Source organism: Leopardus geoffroyi, chromosome D2, assembly GCF_018350155.1.
Source record: "Leopardus geoffroyi isolate Oge1 chromosome D2, O.geoffroyi_Oge1_pat1.0, whole genome shotgun sequence".
In the NCBI taxonomy this organism is placed as follows: domain Eukaryota; kingdom Metazoa; phylum Chordata; class Mammalia; order Carnivora; family Felidae; genus Leopardus; species Leopardus geoffroyi.
This window is the reverse complement of record NC_059334.1, coordinates 45,283,183-45,299,921: the sequence shown is the minus strand read 5'-3', so window position 1 is coordinate 45,299,921 and position 16,739 is coordinate 45,283,183. Positions and strand designations below refer to the sequence as shown.

The window sequence follows — 16,739 nt, the reverse complement described above, 5'->3', positions numbered from 1 at the left end:
TTTGTGGGTTTGAGCCCTGCCTCTGGCTCTGTGCTGACAGCTCAGAGCCTAGAGCCTGCTTCAGATTCAGTGTCTCCCTCTCTCTCTGCCCCTCCCCCCTCTCAAAAAAAAAAAATATATATATATATATATGACACAGAGGGGGAAAAAATAAGTCAAACAGCAATAAGAACTGTCCATGATGTTTCCTGCTGGCCTAAAGGCATGCCCTGGTCTTCTTTTTAGAAGTGGGGCAGTTGGGGAGGAGGACTCCCTTAGCTCCCCTTCAGGCCTGGGCAGGACCCAATACAAAACCAGAATATATCTATTTGTCCTTGGAGAACAATTCATCTCCAAATTCAATAAGCAGAACTTTGCAGCAGGGAAACAATTTAATATCTAGTAGATACATTTTCATTAAATTTTTCAAGATGGAACAAAGACTGTATTTTCAAATTTCCTATTCAGAAGTTAACTCATCATGGTGTTGAAACCCACATCCAAGCAACTGAACTGAAATCAGCTTCCTAAAACAAAACACAAGCAGAGATGGACTGGCTGAAGTTTCAGACAAGACTTCAAACCCTCCCTGGATGATGCGCCCAGGCTTCCTCCCACTCTGGTCCACATGCACCCATCACCAGAAGGGGGCACCCATTGTATCCACTATACCCCCTTCACAGAAACCAGGGGTGGGGCAAGGGCGCTCAGGGTTGCAGGCCAGGGCCCACAGTATCATTTCAAGCAGATACTCCCCACCTTCTTTTGTCATTTAGTAGTGAAGCTGTTGAGAGGTGATAAGGCACTTGGAGGCACCCAGGGTTTGCCAGGGAAGGGGTTTCTCCTCACACTGTTCTCCACCGGTTGTCCAGCCCCAGAGCCAGACTTGCCCAACCCAACTGGGGAGCCCAGATCACCTTTTAGAGAGATGATTCCCTCCACCCAATGGCGATTCCAGAAGAGGCACAGCCACTTTGCATAGCAACGGCATGTAAATCCTTTTCACTTAAATAGTGTATTACTGGGGCACCTGCGTGACTCAAATGGTTGAATGTTTCTTAATTCCAGCTCAGGTCATAATCCCAGGACTGTGGGATCCAGCCCAGAGTTGGGATCTGCAATGATCATGGAACCTGCTTAAGATTCTCTCTCTCTCTCCCTCTGCCCCTCTGCCCCACTCTCATGTGCTCTTTCTCTCTAAAAAAAATTTAAAAATAAATAAATAGGGTGCCTGGGTGACTCAGTTGGTTAAGCATCTGACTTCGGCTCAGGTCACGATCTCACAGTTTGTGAGTTGGAGTCCCGCATCAGGTGAGCTCGAGCCCAGCATCAAGTTAAGCACGAGTCCCAGTTTGGGTACACACGAGCCCCGCTTCCTGTGAGCTCCGCTTCTCTCTCTCTCTCTCTCTCTCTCTCTCTCTCTCTGCTCCTCGCTCACTTGCACCCTAAATAAATAAATAAACAGATAATGTATGACCAGTTCAGTTAAATTGCAGTCTTCCAAAGATGCTTTCATCTACACATTTTACTACAAACAATATACATTTTATGTAATTATTTGAATAATGATGAGAGGACACCTAAGGAGAGCTGATGGGGATTAAGGGAGATAGAGCCCTTTCAGTCCCACTCTCCCCTCTGTCTTGGTCCGTTTGCTCCTAATCAATTACTTTTTTAACATATAAAGAGTCATGCAGCAATAAATCAAGAAATCCTTTTGGCCCAGGCTTTGGGGTACCACACTGTAGGCAGACTGCGCAATTGCATCCCCAAATTGCAAGATGTCAGCTCAGACTAGACTAGGTGCAGAAATGCTTCAGTTTTATGCACAGAAAACTGGCCTTGGAGGAGGGGCAACTGAGTTTCCAGAGGGTATGATATGACCCGCCCCCCCCCCACACAGATTTATTATATGCAACTGTGTCCCAGGAGAGGCTTTTGGGGGACATGGGAATTTATATTATATATCCCTCATCTGTTCTGCAGAATGCTTCTAATCTCTTTTCAGGGTATCCTGGCACCCCTGAGTTCCCTTTATACATTTTAGATATGTAATTTTAAGCAAGTGATTTGTGTCTGGTCTTCCCATCAATCAGAGCTTACTGTTGACTTTGTCAATATCTTGGTGGTGTATTATCTTTAATACACAAAGAACACATATAAGCCAAAAAAGAAGACAAGCACCCTAATTGAAAAATGGACAAAGACATGAAAAAATATAATTCAGGGTTGCCTGGGTAGCTCAGTCAGTTAAGTGGCTGACTCTTGATTTCTGCTCAGATCACCATCTCACCTGTTCGGGAGGTGGACTCCAACCTCGGGCTCTGTACAGAGCCTGCTTGGGATTCTCTCTCTCCCCTCTCTCTGCTCCTTCCCTGCTTGTTCTCTCTCTCTCTCTCTCTGTCAAAATAAATAAATAAGCATTAAAAAGAAAAAGAAAAATACAATTCATAAAAAGTTAAGAAATGCCCAGTGTTAGTGAAACTATCCCTCATCTTCTAGGACTATGCATATAATTTTATACGACTAAGAATAATTTCAGGGGCACCTGGGTGGCTCCCACCGTTAAGGGTCTGACTCTTGGTTTCTGCACAGGTCATGATCTCGCAGATTGTGAGTGTGAGCCCTGCTTAGGGCTCTGTGCTGACAGCTCAGAGCCTGAAGCCTGCTTTGGATTCTGCGTCCCCACCCCCTTACCCTCCCCTGCTGGCACTTTGTCTCTCTCTCTCTCTTTCAAAAATAAACATTTTAATGTTTTTAATGTTAAATTAATAATTTAATAATTTAATTTAATTAATTAAATTTAAATTTTAATAATTTAAAAATGTTTCAAATCTGTATACTCTTCGATCAAGCAATTCCACTTCTCCAAATGTATCCTATGGAAACATCTGCCCAACTAAAATGGACGTACAAGGATTTTCGTTGTAGCATTATTTACTACTGGAAATTTATTATAGGAAAACTGGGGGAAAGTCCAGCAAGAGAGTAGATTGGGACTCCTCCAAGCCTCCGCCCGACGCGCGTTGCTGAGCCAGCCCGACCGAGCGACGAGTGCCCTTCTCCCTCCGGCGGAGCCCCAGCTCAGACCCTTTCCGCGACCGGGACTCGGCCCACAACCGCCTCTCCCACCAGGCCTGCGGGCGGCCGGGGCTGCCCGGGGAATGAGCGCAGCGGTTCGGCCACAGCGGGTGGCCGTTCTACGTGCGCTCGCTGCCCGTGGCCGCGGTCTAGGGCCCCGCCGCGGGGGCCGCGCCCGCCGGCGGCCCCGGGCTCGGCCGGTTAGCTCAGCGGCGGCGTCTGGAAGATCCCGCAGCCGCAGACCGCTGGCGCGTGTCCCTGGAAGTCAACCGCTCCGCCTCCGAGGAGCCGACGGTCGAGAGCGAGGAATGCGTAGTGGATGGAAGATCACTGGCAAGCTCGAAGAGAGGTAGGACGGCCATGGCTGCTTCTCCCCCGGCTTCGCTCAAAAACACACGCTGCCCCCTGGTGTGGACCCCACCCTGGTCTCCTCTCTGTCCCCTGAGGGCAGGCTCGCCGTGGGGGCCTAGATGACCAGCCAGCTTGAGGCCCCAGAAGCTGGGAAGCCGGGAAGCCTGGAGCCAAGTGAAGGCCTTAGCCTTGCTGTACACCCTCCCCCTCAGTAGCCACCTCTGACCATCCCCACCTGCCAACCCGTAAGCTCTTTTCATACTTTACCTTCTGTTTTTGTCAAAGTTCGAAGCAACTCCCCACCCCCACCACACCCTCAAAAAAGAGCACATTGGTTCAACTTTTGGTTAACCATACAATAGCCCACGAAGCTATGAAAAAAAGGATAAGGTAGATCCTTACCTCTTGATGTAGCCAATATGTCCTCCAAGTATTGTCAAGTTAAAAAAAAAAAAAAAAAAGATTAAAAACTAGTATGTTCCCAATGAATCCTTCTATATAAAAATGGAAATCTATATATACATTGAAACCCTGGAAAATTATACAGCTCATTAAACTTTTATGATGGGCTAGCTTTGGGATGGATTTAAATTTTCCCATTCTTGGGGTGCCTGGGTCACTCAGTGGGGTAAGCATCTGACTCTTGGTTTGGGCTCAAGTTGACGTCACAGTTGGTGAGTTCAAGCCTGCATGGGGCTCCATACTTACAGTGTGGAACCTGCTTGGGATTCTCTCTCCCTCTCTCTGCCCCTCCCCTGCTCTCTCTCTCTCTCTCTCAAAATAAATAAATAAACTTTAAAAAAAAGTTGTCATCACACACACAGAATTTGTAACTGGTTGGTGACAGATGTTAACTGAAACTGTATGTCAACTATGTCAATTATACCTCAATTTTTAAAAATGAAAAAGAAAAGGCAGAAACAGAATAGTGTAAATAGCATGCTACCTGTTTTTGTAAGAAAGAGAGAGAAATAAGAAAAAATATGTTTTTAAGCCACTTTATTGAGGTATAATTGACATTAAAAAAGCTGTACAAATTTGATGTATACAACTTCATGAATAATAGAAACTTATCTATATTCACTTTTTTATCGAGGTATAATTGACATATTAGTTTCAGGTGTACAACATAACGACTCAATATTTGTACATATTGCAAAATGATCACCACAGTAAGTCTAGTTAACATCCATCACCACACATAGTTATAAAACAGGTTTTTTATGATAGGAACTTCTAAAATCTACTCTCTGAACAACTTCTGAATATGCAATACAGTATTTTTAAAATTTTTTTTTTTTTTTAAAGAGAGAGAGAATGCATGAACAGAGGAGAGGGGCACAAGGAGAGAGGGAAGGATCTTTTTTTTTTTTTTTTTTGAGAGAGAGATAGCACAAGGAGCGGACAGAGAGAAGGAGAGACAGAATCCCAAGCAGGCTCCGTGCACCATCAGTGCAGAGCCTGATGCAGGGCTTGAACTCACCAACTGCAAGATCATAGCTTGAGCAGAGATCAAGAGTCAGACACTTAACTGACTGAACCACCCAGGCACCCTGAGAGGCAAGAATCTTAAGCAGGCTCCACATTCAGCATGGAGCCCAACGCAGGGCTTGATCCCACAACCGTGACATCATGACCTGAGCCGAAATCAAGAGTTGGACATCGGGGCGTCTGGGTGGTGCAGTCGGTTAAGCGGCCGACTTCAGCTCAGGTCATGATCTTGCGGTCCGTGAGTTCGAGCCCCGCATCAGGCTCTGTGCTGACAGCTCAGAGCCTGGAGCCTGTTTCAGATTCTGTGTCTCCCTCTCTCTGATCCTTCCCCGTTCATGCTCTGTCTCTCTCTGTCTCAAAAATAAATAAACGTTAAAAAAAAAAAATTAGAAAAAAGAGTTGGACATCTAACCAACTGAGCCACCCAGACACCCCTGCAAAACAGTATTATTAATTATAGTCATCATGCTATACATGACATCTTATATGTACTTCTATTTACATAAATAAAAACTGGAAGGATTCACAATATGTGAATAAAAGTGGTTCTCTATAGATGGCAGGTGGGGAGGTAATGAGCTGGCTGGAGGTATAAGTGCAACCAAGACTTCTAAGCACAGACCTTTTAATATTGTTTTGACATTTGAAGCAAGTATTACCTTTATGAAAAAATGAATTATGAAAAACCCAGCAACAATGGCATCATCAAATCTAGTGAGGATGTGATAAACTTATTTTACTCACACACACAGTCATCTCCATTCAAGCAACCATCATTCATTGCCAATGTCAGAGGTCATCCTCCAGTTGATTTTTAAAAATTTTTTTCTTTAGGGGCGCCTGGGTGGCGCAGTCGGTTAAGCGTCCGACTTCAGCCAGGTCACGATCTCGCAGTCCGGGAGTTCGAGCCCCGCGTCAGGCTCTGGGCTGATGGCTCAAAGCCTGGAGCCTGTTTCTGATTCTGTGTCTCCCTCTCTCTCTGCCCCTCCCCCGTTCATGCTCTGTCTCTCTCTGTCCCAAAAATAAATAAACGTTGAAAAAAAAAAATTAAAAAAAAAATTTTTTTTTTCTTTAAATCTTCTGGAATTCTGTGGTACACTGCAAGGAAATGTGATGCCGGGGCAGTGACTAGCCCAGTATCACAGAGGCTGCAAAAAAATCTAGGTGAAGATGGGTAAAATGGAGCTTTCTTTCTTTTAAGGATGCCAAGCATATGAACTTGCCTATGGCTCTTGGTGGAAGGCAGAGATGATCATTTTCCACTACGGAAGCCATAATGGCCAAATACTCGCTTTTCCCTCTGCCTTTGCACATAGGGCATAGGCTCCTAGGACACAGGGTCAGAGCTGATCAGCTGCATCCTCCCCAGAACCTGAAATAAGAGCTAATGGTATGAAGAATCCTTTCTAAGTCATCACCAATAGCAAAGCCACCATCTGTGTCCTGGGACAGTGACAGTATCCTGAAACCAATGTTAGTAGCGTCCAGGGTTAACAGTAGGTCCAATGGTGATATCCTTTGTCCCATGCTGACAGACCAAACAGATTCGTCAGTGGCCTCACTTTACATCTCTGGTTTCATTTTACAGCATAAAATTTTGCTGCATCTCTGACTGCATAGCCTCCCTTGGACCTGCCTATATTCCAGGTCAGTGTCTCCAAATCTCCCTAGTTTCATTCTATACATTCCATTTTCCTTAAATCTGTCAGAATTGGTTTCTGTTGCTTGAAGAATCTGATTCTGGATTGCATTAGAGGTTCTCTAGCTGGAAACCAGAGGAAATAAGGGAACTGACAACCTAGCCAGGATCTCAAGCCTATACCTCTGATGGAAAAGAAATAGAGAAGAGGGTAAAACAGTCCCATAAATCTTAGAATTGTGTGTGTGTGTGTGTGTGTGTGTGTGTGTGTGTGTGTGTGTGTTACAGGGCAGCAGTGGGGGTGGGGGTGGGTGGCTTTCCTGAGAAGACGCTGCTGGGCCTGGGTCCTGGGTTAGGCTGGATCTGAAGCTTGCTGGGAGCGTTGACTGGTACACACATGATGGTATTAGCCAATTAGCGATTGGAGGTAAAAACTTGAGGGTAAGGTAGCATAGAGAAACTGTGAGAGTGAACATTCTGGCACATGGTTACAATTTGAAGTTGTATGATTTTTTTAAAATAATGATCATGAGTTCGTATGGTGCTTCTGAATTCAAAAGACAGATGGATGGGACAAAGGCCTTCGGGGGTGAAGGTATGTGTGATTGCTCCTCTGGGTCTATCCAAAGAAACTTCTTTTAGATGTGACTCATTTATTCATTTAACACATGTTCACTGAGCAGATAGAGAAGTGAATTAAAAACGTGCATCTAATTTCACTCCTCTAAAAACCCCAATAAAATTTCAATAAAGCGATTTATAACTGCTTTTTTTCTTTCATTTGGATCTATACATCTTTTTTATTGTGGTAAAAGACACGGTACAAATGTGTTATCATTTTAAACATTTTTGTGTATACACTTAAGTGACATTAAGTGCAGTCATAATGTTGTTCAGCCATCTCCATTTCCAGAACTTTTTCATCATTCCAAACAACCCACGGTGCACTAACTCCACATTCTTCCCTCCCTCCAAACCTGGTACCTCTGTTCTATTTTCTGTCTCTTATAATTTTGCTTATTCTACAGCCCTCATATAAGTGGAGTCATGTTTCGGTTTTTAAAATCTGGCTTATTTCACTTGGCATAATGTTTTCAAAGCTTCATCCATGTTATAGCATGTATCAGAATCTCTTCTTTAAGGCTGAATAATATTTCATTGTACATCCATCACTACTGGTTAACCTGTTCGTCTGTTGATGGACACTTGGGTTGGTCCCACTTTTTGGCTGTTGTGAAGAATGCTGCTGTGCGTGTTGGGGTACAGATATCTGTTCGAGTTCCTGCTTTCAGTTCTTTTGGGTACATGCCCAGAAGTGGGATTGCCGGATCATATGGTAATTCTATATTTAACTTTTGGAGGAACCACGTACTGTTTTCCACAGCAACTGCATCTTTTTTTGTATTCCTACCAGTAACATACAAGTGTTCCACATTCTCCACATCCCCACCAGTACTTATCTTTCATTTTTTTAATAATAGCCGTCCCAAAGGGTATGAAGTGGTATCTCGTTGTGGTATAATGACTTTTCTTTCTTTTTTGAAAAGTTTATTTGTTTTGAGACAGAAAGAACCAGTGGGGGAGGGCGGAGATTGAGGGAGAGAGAGAATCCCATGCAGGCTTCACACTGTCAGCAGAGGGCCTGATGCGGGGCTCAAACTCATGAACCGTGAGATCATGACCTGAGCCCAAATCAAGAGTCAGAAGCTTTGCTGACTGAGCTACCCAGGTGCCCTCGTTGTGGCCTAATTACTTTTAATGCATAACCTCACTAAACAAGGGATGCATGGCCACGCCTGTCTGATCTGACTTTTTTACTCCACATTCTGACCCTTCTGAGACCCAAGCACATTTGTTTTAACAAAGCAGAATATGGGGCTCCTGGGAGACTCAATTAAGCCTCTGACTCTGGATTTCAGCTCAGGTCATGATCTCAGTTCATGACTTTGAGGCCCACGTCGGGCTCTGCACTTACAGTGCACAGACTGCTTGGGATTCTCTCTCTCCCTCTCTCTCTGCCCCTTCCCCGCTTGTGTGCACATGCACTCACCTCTCTCTCTTAGAAAATGTCTTTTAAATTTAAAAAAAATTTTTTTAAGAAAGGAGCTGAGGATGGAGAATGGGAGAGATATTGCTTACGGGTACATGCTTGCAATAGTAGGTAAGTGTTTCCTGGAGGTCTAAGACACAGTACAGTGATTACAGACAATGAAACTGTATCACATATCGTAAACATTAAACTTGCTAAGAGGTTAGATCCTAATTGTTCCCATCAGTAGAAGAAATGATAATTGTGTGGCATGACAGAGATGCTAACACTACAGTGACAGTCATGTTGCAATATAAATGCATCAAATCAATATGTTGTACAGCTTAAACTTACACCACGTTACATGTCAATTATATCTCAATTAAAAAAATGAGAATTAGGCAAACCATAAGAGACTCTTAATTACAGAGAACAAACTAAGGGTTGCTGGAGGGGCAGTGGGTGGGGCAATGAGCTAAATGGAATTTAGTGCAGAACCCAACATGGGGCTCGATCCCACGACCCTGGGATGATGACCTGAGCCTAAACCAAGGGTCAACAGACTGAGCCACCCAGGTAACTCAGCCCCTGTCTTTTTGAGTTTGTTTGTTTTAGATTCTACATATGAGAGATCTCATACAAGATTTGTCTTCCTCTGTCTGACTTATCTTACATGGTATACTGTTGCCAAGTTTCATCCATATCATCACAAATGGCCGGATTTCCTTCTTTCTTCTGCCAGAAAAATATTCCGTCATATGATCTACCATATCTTCTTTATCCATTCTCCCATTCAGCGATGCTTAGGTTTCCATAACTTGGCTGTTGTGCAATGAACATGGGAGTGGAGAGATCTCTTCTCCATCAGTTTTTATTTATTTATTCTTTGTTTATTTTTAATGTTTATTTATTTTTTGAGAGAGAGAGAGAGAGAGAGAGAGAGGGTGGGGGAGGGTCAGAGAGAGAGGGAGACACAGAATCTGAAGCAGGCTCCAGGCTCTGAGCTGTCAACACAGAGCCCAATGCAGGGCTCCAACTCATGAACCATGAGATCCTGACCTGAGCCAAACAGTCCTGAGTCAGACGCTTAACCAACTGAGCCACCCAGGAGCCCCCATCAGTTTTTATTTTTGTCAGGCAGCACATCTCACTATGATTATGAAATTTATTCTGAATCTTCTGCCAGTGCTTTTCGCCTGGTTGCATCTTTAGATGGGTTCCAAGGAAGTTTTCATTTAAACTGTGGTGTCCAAATTCTGGGAAGCCTGGATAATTCATGAAATTTGGATGGAAACTATTATTGAGGTTTGTAATGGCTTGATAGGGATATCCTGAATATCCTACATTTTTCCATGCATTAAACCACCACTAGATGCTGCTAAAGGCTGTGATATGCCTCAAGCAGGCTATGTTTGCCTTTCCTCCTTCTTATGGGGAAACAACCAACATTCATTTATTTAAATGCTTTGTGTTAGGACACACTCATATGGATTTTTAATTTTTTTTTTAATTAGAGAGAGAGAGGGGCGCCTGGATGGCACAGTCGGTTAAGTGTCCGACTTCAGCCAGGTCACGATCTCGCGGTCCGTGAGTTCGAGCCCCGCGTCGGGCTCTGGGCTGATGGCTCAGAGCCTGGAGCCTGTTTCCGATTCTGTGTCTCCCTCTCTCTCTGCCCCTCCCCCGTTCATGCTCTGTCTCTCTCTGTCCCAAAAATAAATAAACGTTGAAAAAAAAAAATTAGAGAGAGAGAGAGAGAGTGCGCTTGTGAGCTCAAGCAGGGAAGAGGCAGAGAGAGAATTCCAAGCAGGCTCGGTGCGCAGAGCCTGATTAAGGGCCTTGAACTCACAAACCGTGAGATCACGACCTGAGCCTAAATCAAGAGTCGGACACTCAACCGACTGAGCCACCCAGGCGCCCCAGCACTAATGCATTTTAACGCAAGGTAGAGCCCAGTGAATTGGAAACGCCACCTTTTCTACATCTTTTGAACAGAGTATTGGAACTTAGGGCTACAGAGTGTCTTCTCTGGGCCAGTTTTCATTCATTTTTCCATTTAATCTCTGTGACTGGCATCTTCTGTTTGCCCCTCCAGATCAGCTTCCCACCCCTCTCCAACCATTGTGTGCCCCAGAGGCTGAGCTGTTGAGACAGAATTAGCCAGCACACTCCTCCTGGGACTTCCCCTGGGGTTTGGCCAGTTGGGTGCACCTGCAGGAGGCACTACACAGGAGAATGAGCACGTGACAAGTTTGTTCCCAGTTCCCACTGCAGAACTCCCACTGGCTGGCTTTGTCCTGCCACCCATGGTTCCACTGCCTGTAGGGTAGCCCTCCACACAGCCTCTCTGTCTCCAGGTTTTGTCCTTCAGGCCCAGGGGAGGTGACAGACAGCCCTATTGTTCCTAGTCCCTAGTCCCTAGTCGGAGTACTGCACAATCCCCCAGTGGTTACTCTACACCTTATTCACACCTTTGTAAACAGTCTTTTTATTAAACTCTCCTCAGATTACTCAGTTGAGTGTGTCATCTGTTCTCTGCTACGACTCTGGCTGATATAACCACTAGAGATAGGGGGTAGCTTATCCAAGTTTGAGAGATAGTAGCAGCATAACTGGGCTGGGAAACAGGTCTGTCTGAGTCCTTTGCCAGGTCAGACTTCACTGCCCAGGAAGGGGCCTACTTGAACAATGGGCAAATCAGGCATCCGGGATGAGGTCCAGTGCTGGGCACAGCAGATGGACTCTTCTGCTCTGTGCCCTACACCACTGCATGTCCAGGGCCCATCACCACTTCTGTGTCTCCTGAAGTTGGTGTGTGCCCTCCCCATCATTCAGCTGTCGTTGTGTTTGCCCAGGAAGCCTTTGCTTGCAGAGCCCAGAGCAGTCTCCTTTAATGACTCTTGTGGTGGTTTTTAAAATATGTCCACAAATTCTTGAAGATTCTCTCCATCAGGAATGGAGTCTAATTCCCCTTCCCATGAATATAGGTTGCCCCTAGTAATTTGCTTTCAACCAGTAGAATAGAGAAGTGATGTGCCATGAGTTTCAAGACTGGGTCATAAAAGCAGATCAGCTTCTGTCTGCCTCTCTCCTCTTAGGACATTCATGAGACGAAATCCAGATGCCAGGCAACAGACAGGTGAGCCAGCTGAAACCCTCGCTGAGGTTCCAGCCATGAGAAGGACTCAGGCCCCAGCCATGGTTTGACTACAACTACACGAGAGATGCCATTGGGAATTGCCTGCTGAGCCCCGTCAACAGGCACAGGGAGAGATAATAATAAAATTGTTGCCATCATTTTAAGTCACTAAGTTTTGAGATAATGTGTGACATAGCAGAGAAAACCAATAAAGTTCCTTCTGCATAGAAGGGGTAGAACCCTCAATACTGATTCTCTTTGGGCTGTCCAATGTGATCTGGGATATTACTTTAATTCTCTTTAAAAATTTTCCAAGTTTGGAGCCCCTGGCTGGCTCAGTTGGTAAAGCATTCAACTCTTGATCTCAGGGTTATGAGTTTTTGAACTCATATAAAAAAACAAACAAACAAAAAACCCCAAAACTCCAAATTTGAAGTGCCTGGCTGGCTCAGTTGCTGGAGCAAGATCTCAGGGTCATGATTCAAGCACCACGTTGGGTGTGGAGTCTACTTTATTATTATTATTATTATCATTTTTTATTTTGGAGAGAGAGAGCAAGCACAAGCAGGGCAGAGGGGCAGAGGTCAAGAGGGAGAGAATCTTAAGCAGGCTCCATGCTCAGCGCTGAGCCCTGTGTGGGGCTCAATTCCATGACTCTGATCCTGGGATCATGACCTGAGCAGAAATCAAGGGTCAGTGGCTTGGTCAACTGAGCTACCCAGATGCCCCTGTGAAGCCTACTTTAAAAATAAAATAAAATAAAAATGTCCAAATTTCATAAATAAATAACTCTGAAGTTTTATTTTTTCCCCATTATGGTCTTGTGCTGGATTTTGTTCCTGAATACTTGAAAAGTTGATAACTTCTTGGAATTAAATGTAACTGAATTTTTGTTCAGAACAGGTTCATGTTCTAGAATTTGCTTTTCTCACTTAGTAATATATTGTTGACAATTTTCCAAATGAGCAAATACAGATATCCTGCTTTTCAAACAATGGCTTCATAGTATTAAGCTCCAGTTTTTAGGAGCACCTGGGTGGCTCAGTCAATTAAGTCCCACTTCAGCTCAGGTTATGATCTCACGGTTCGTGGATTGGAGCCCTGCATTGGGTTCTGTGCTGACAGCTCAGAGCCTGGAGCCTGCTTCAGATTCTGTGTTTCCCTCTCCCTCTGCCCCTCCTCTACTCACACTCTGTCTCTGTCTCTCAAAAATAAACATAAATAAAAAACTTTAAGATGGTTCCCAAAGCTCCTCCCCTCCTGTATTTAAGCTAGTGTGTGATCCAGATCTAGTGACTTGCTTCTAACAAATAGAATATGCAAAAGTGATGGGATGATTAAGTTACAAAAGACTGTGACAGTGATGTCCATCTTGCCCCATGACCTTCTATTTTTGCATGCTTTAATGAAGCAAGCTGTCATGTTAGAGAGGTCCAAATGGCAAGGAACTAATCAACAGTTCATAAGGAACTGAATCCTGTCTGCAACCAGGTAAGAGACCTTGAACATAGATCCTTCTTAAGTCAACTTTCAGATAATCCCACAGCCTTGACTGATACCTTGATTGCCACCTTGAGAGAGACACTGACATAGAAGATACAGATAAACTGTGCCCAGATGCTGACCCACAGACACTGTGAGATAATAAGTATGTGTTGTTTCGATACCTTAAATTGTAGAGTAATTTGTTATGCACCAATAGATAACTAACAGTAATTATTTAGGGATGGGAACTTGCAGGTTCTGTCATGTGGTGATGAAATCACTGACTTAACTATTGCATAGGGTTACCTGTAATGAAATATCCACTGAGGCAAGGCTCTGGGGCTCCTAGTGACTGACATCAGAAAACATCATAGAGGAAAGAAGGAATTCAAGGACTGCGGGTGATGCCATTGGTTTGGACTCTGCTGGACAATTGAAGGAGGGTGATTGAGAAGCACAAGGTCATAACCTTTTATACCTCTTCTACTTCTGTTTATTTTTATTCTTCTCATCTCATCTCATCTCATCTCATCACATCCCATCTCATCTCATCTCTTCCCTTACATTCCTGGAAAATTCAATCCTAAAGGCATGAGGTAGGACAGAGGAAGGAAGACATTTGTACCTGGAGTGGAAGGAGTGTTGGTGGCACAGAGTGGGGTACTGGTGACTGAATGGATAAGGAGAGCATTTGTGGAGGAGGGTGGCCTGGCATAGGTGTCAGAGACTGAGAAGGGTGAGAAGGACAGCACTGCAGATGGGTAGCTCAGTGAGGATGTCACAACCTGAGCAGGGTAATGAAGTGTACTCTCTCCTGCTGCATTGGAAATTACCCTCAAACCTAGTAGGTTAGAACAAGCACCATTTACTATCTCACAGGTTCTGTAAGTTGAGAATTCAGACTTGAATTCTCTGGCTCGTCTCTGTTCCGCAACGTCTAGGGCCTAGCCTGGCAGAATTGACAGCTGAGGGCTAAAATAATCTGAAGTCCTGGCTGAGGCTTGAGGATCTGCTTCTACGGTGGCTCACTTCATGCCTGAAAATCAACGCTAACAAGCTGATTTCTTTCTATGTGGCCTATCCACACATGACTCCCTCCGCAGGACTGTTGAGTAGCTTTACGAAATGGCAACCGGCTTCCCTGAGAGCCAGTGATCCCAGAGAGTGAGCCAGGAAGAAGAGATCTTTTAAAAAATGAACTAGCTTAGACAGTCATATGGCATCAGTTAAGCATTTGACTCTTTAAAAAAATTTTTTTTAATGTATATTTATTTTTGAGAGTGGGGGGAAGGGCAAAGAGAGAGGGAGACAAAGAATCTGAAGCAGGCTCCAGGCTCTGAGCTATCAGCACAGAGCCTGACACAGGGAACTTCGAGATAATGACTTGAACCAAAGTCGGACACTCAACCAGTTGAACCACCCAGGTGCCCGAGCATCTGACTCTTGATTTGGCTCAGGTCATGATCTCACGTCTCCTGGGTTCGAGCCCCACATTGGGCTCCATGCTGACAGTGGTGTGGAGCTTGCTTGGGATTCTCTCCCTCTCTATCTGCCCCTCCCCACATGTGCTCTCTTTCTCCCTCCTTCTGTCTATCAATAAATAAATAAACATTCAAAAAAAAAAATGAGTTGCTAAATCCAACCCATAGTCAAGGAGGGGGTAAATAGGTTACACCTTCTGAAGGGAGAATATCAAAGAATTTGCAGATCTATTTTAAATTTACAAAAGATATGGAGGGACAGCTCGGTTGTGGTGTTCCAGACCCTGAGCAGAGTGAGGAGGGCATGTACGTACAAGGGAAGAGTGGCATGGGTTTTCAGAGCCTGAGCAGGATGAAGAAGGCATCCATGTGGGAAAGACAGACTGGCGTGGGGGAGTTGGAGTCCAAGTGTATTTGAGGAAGGCATCTGTGCTCATGTGGGGGTGGGAGTAGTGCTGGAAGATGGTTTGCATACAGGGGATTGATCACATAAGTAAATATATTAAGGATAACTGGAGCCAGGCTTCTCACTGTCAGAAGAGTGAGTTACAAATATGGAAAGAAAAAAATAACATAAATCCTGTGACGTTGGATTGGGAACTGTAGGTATGAGTGTGAACTCACAGCTCTCAAGATGAAAAGATGGGGGTGCCTGGGTGACTCAGTTGGTTAACCGACCGGCTCTTGATTTAGGTTCAGGTCATTATCTCACGGTTCGTGGGTGTCTGCTTCCCCACTGTAAAGCACTGTTTTCCCTTTGAAATTAGTAAGTATTTGGTGGATATTTTGAAATTCTGTAAGTACCCCGTTCCTCATCAATTTACTCATTTATCAATGCATATCATATAGACTTGTGCTTTCCTATTTTATTTCAATGGGATATATTTTCTTAATGTGATTTTTATTTTGACTGGCTCAAATTGTCCCAGATTTGATCAGTGGAGCCCCTTCATACTGGCTCATAGGTCTGTTTGACATGTTCCCAACATTCTTGAGCAAGTCTTTGCTTTCTGGTTTACAAAAATGTTTTGGGAGGTGCCTGAGAGGCTGTTGGTTAAGTGTCCGACTTTGGCTCAGGTCATGATCTCACAGTTCGTGGGTTTAAGCCCCGCATCAGGCTCTGTTCAGAGCCTGGAGCCCACTACAGATTCCGTGTCTCCCTCTCTTTGCCTTTCCCCCACTTTCTCTCTCTTTCTCTCAAAAATAAATAAACATTAAAAAATTAAAAAATATGTTTTGGGCTCATCTTGTATGTTTCCTGCTCTAAGCCTGGAATCTGCCATTTCTCTATAGAACACTGGATCCTTTTAGGGGAAATGGTATTTCTGGGTGCTATGTGTGCTCATTGCTATTAGGACTCTGCTCTTCCAGGCTCCTTGGATAGCAGTAGGAAACACACACACACACACACACACACACACACACACACACACACACACCCTGTCTCTCTGTATGTCTATCTATCTACCCATCTTTCCATCATTTTTTTTTTCTTCCAAAGTTTATTTCGAGAGAGAGCGAGAGAGTGGGGGAGGGGCAGAGAGGGAATCTGAAGCAGGCTCTGTGGGTCAGCACAGAGGCCAATGTGGGACTCGAACTCACGAACTGTGAGATTGGAGCCAAAATCAAGAGTCACACGCTTAACTGAGTGAGCCATCCAAGCGCTCCCACATTTAATTTTCTATGAAAGAAGTAAGCCCTAGTATCTGAAGGCATTCCAAATATAATATGCATTAACTCTCTCCTTAGCATAATGCTGCTAATCGTATAACATCCGTGGGAGAACTGGAATAGTCACTCAAATCATTTTCTCCTCTTCTGTCATCCAGCTGACGAACCCTGGTTGAGAGAGCCTGAATTCTAGTATTATAGGATGATCATGTCAGCAACTTATTCTCAAATGGTTCTGGAAAAGAAACAAACAAAAAAGGAAGTCTGAGATTGTGTCAAGGTTAAAAAGAAAGAGAAAGAAGGAAAATGCTGTAAATTCTTAATCTAAGGAACAGCCCAGGGACTTTCTATGATTGTGCTAAAATAATCACTAACCTCTTGTAGTCACAAGATGAG

At 44.3% G+C, this 16,739-nt stretch overlaps 1 long non-coding RNA gene and 1 pseudogene across 1 annotated transcript; one reads left to right on the top strand and one right to left on the bottom strand.

Annotated features, from left to right (window-relative positions):
• Positions 1-352: 352 nt before the first annotated feature.
• Positions 353-2,484, bottom strand: LOC123577503. The gene is made up of 3 exons (XR_006701884.1): positions 2,273-2,484; positions 1,264-1,424; positions 353-506 (listed from the first exon to the last, which is right to left on the bottom strand). It is a non-coding gene; the product is annotated as an uncharacterized LOC123577503 (long non-coding RNA).
• A 367-nt stretch (positions 2,485-2,851) lies between these two features.
• On the top strand, positions 2,852-4,069 carry LOC123577298 (annotated as a pseudogene).
• The last annotated feature ends 12,670 nt before the right edge of the window (positions 4,070-16,739 follow it).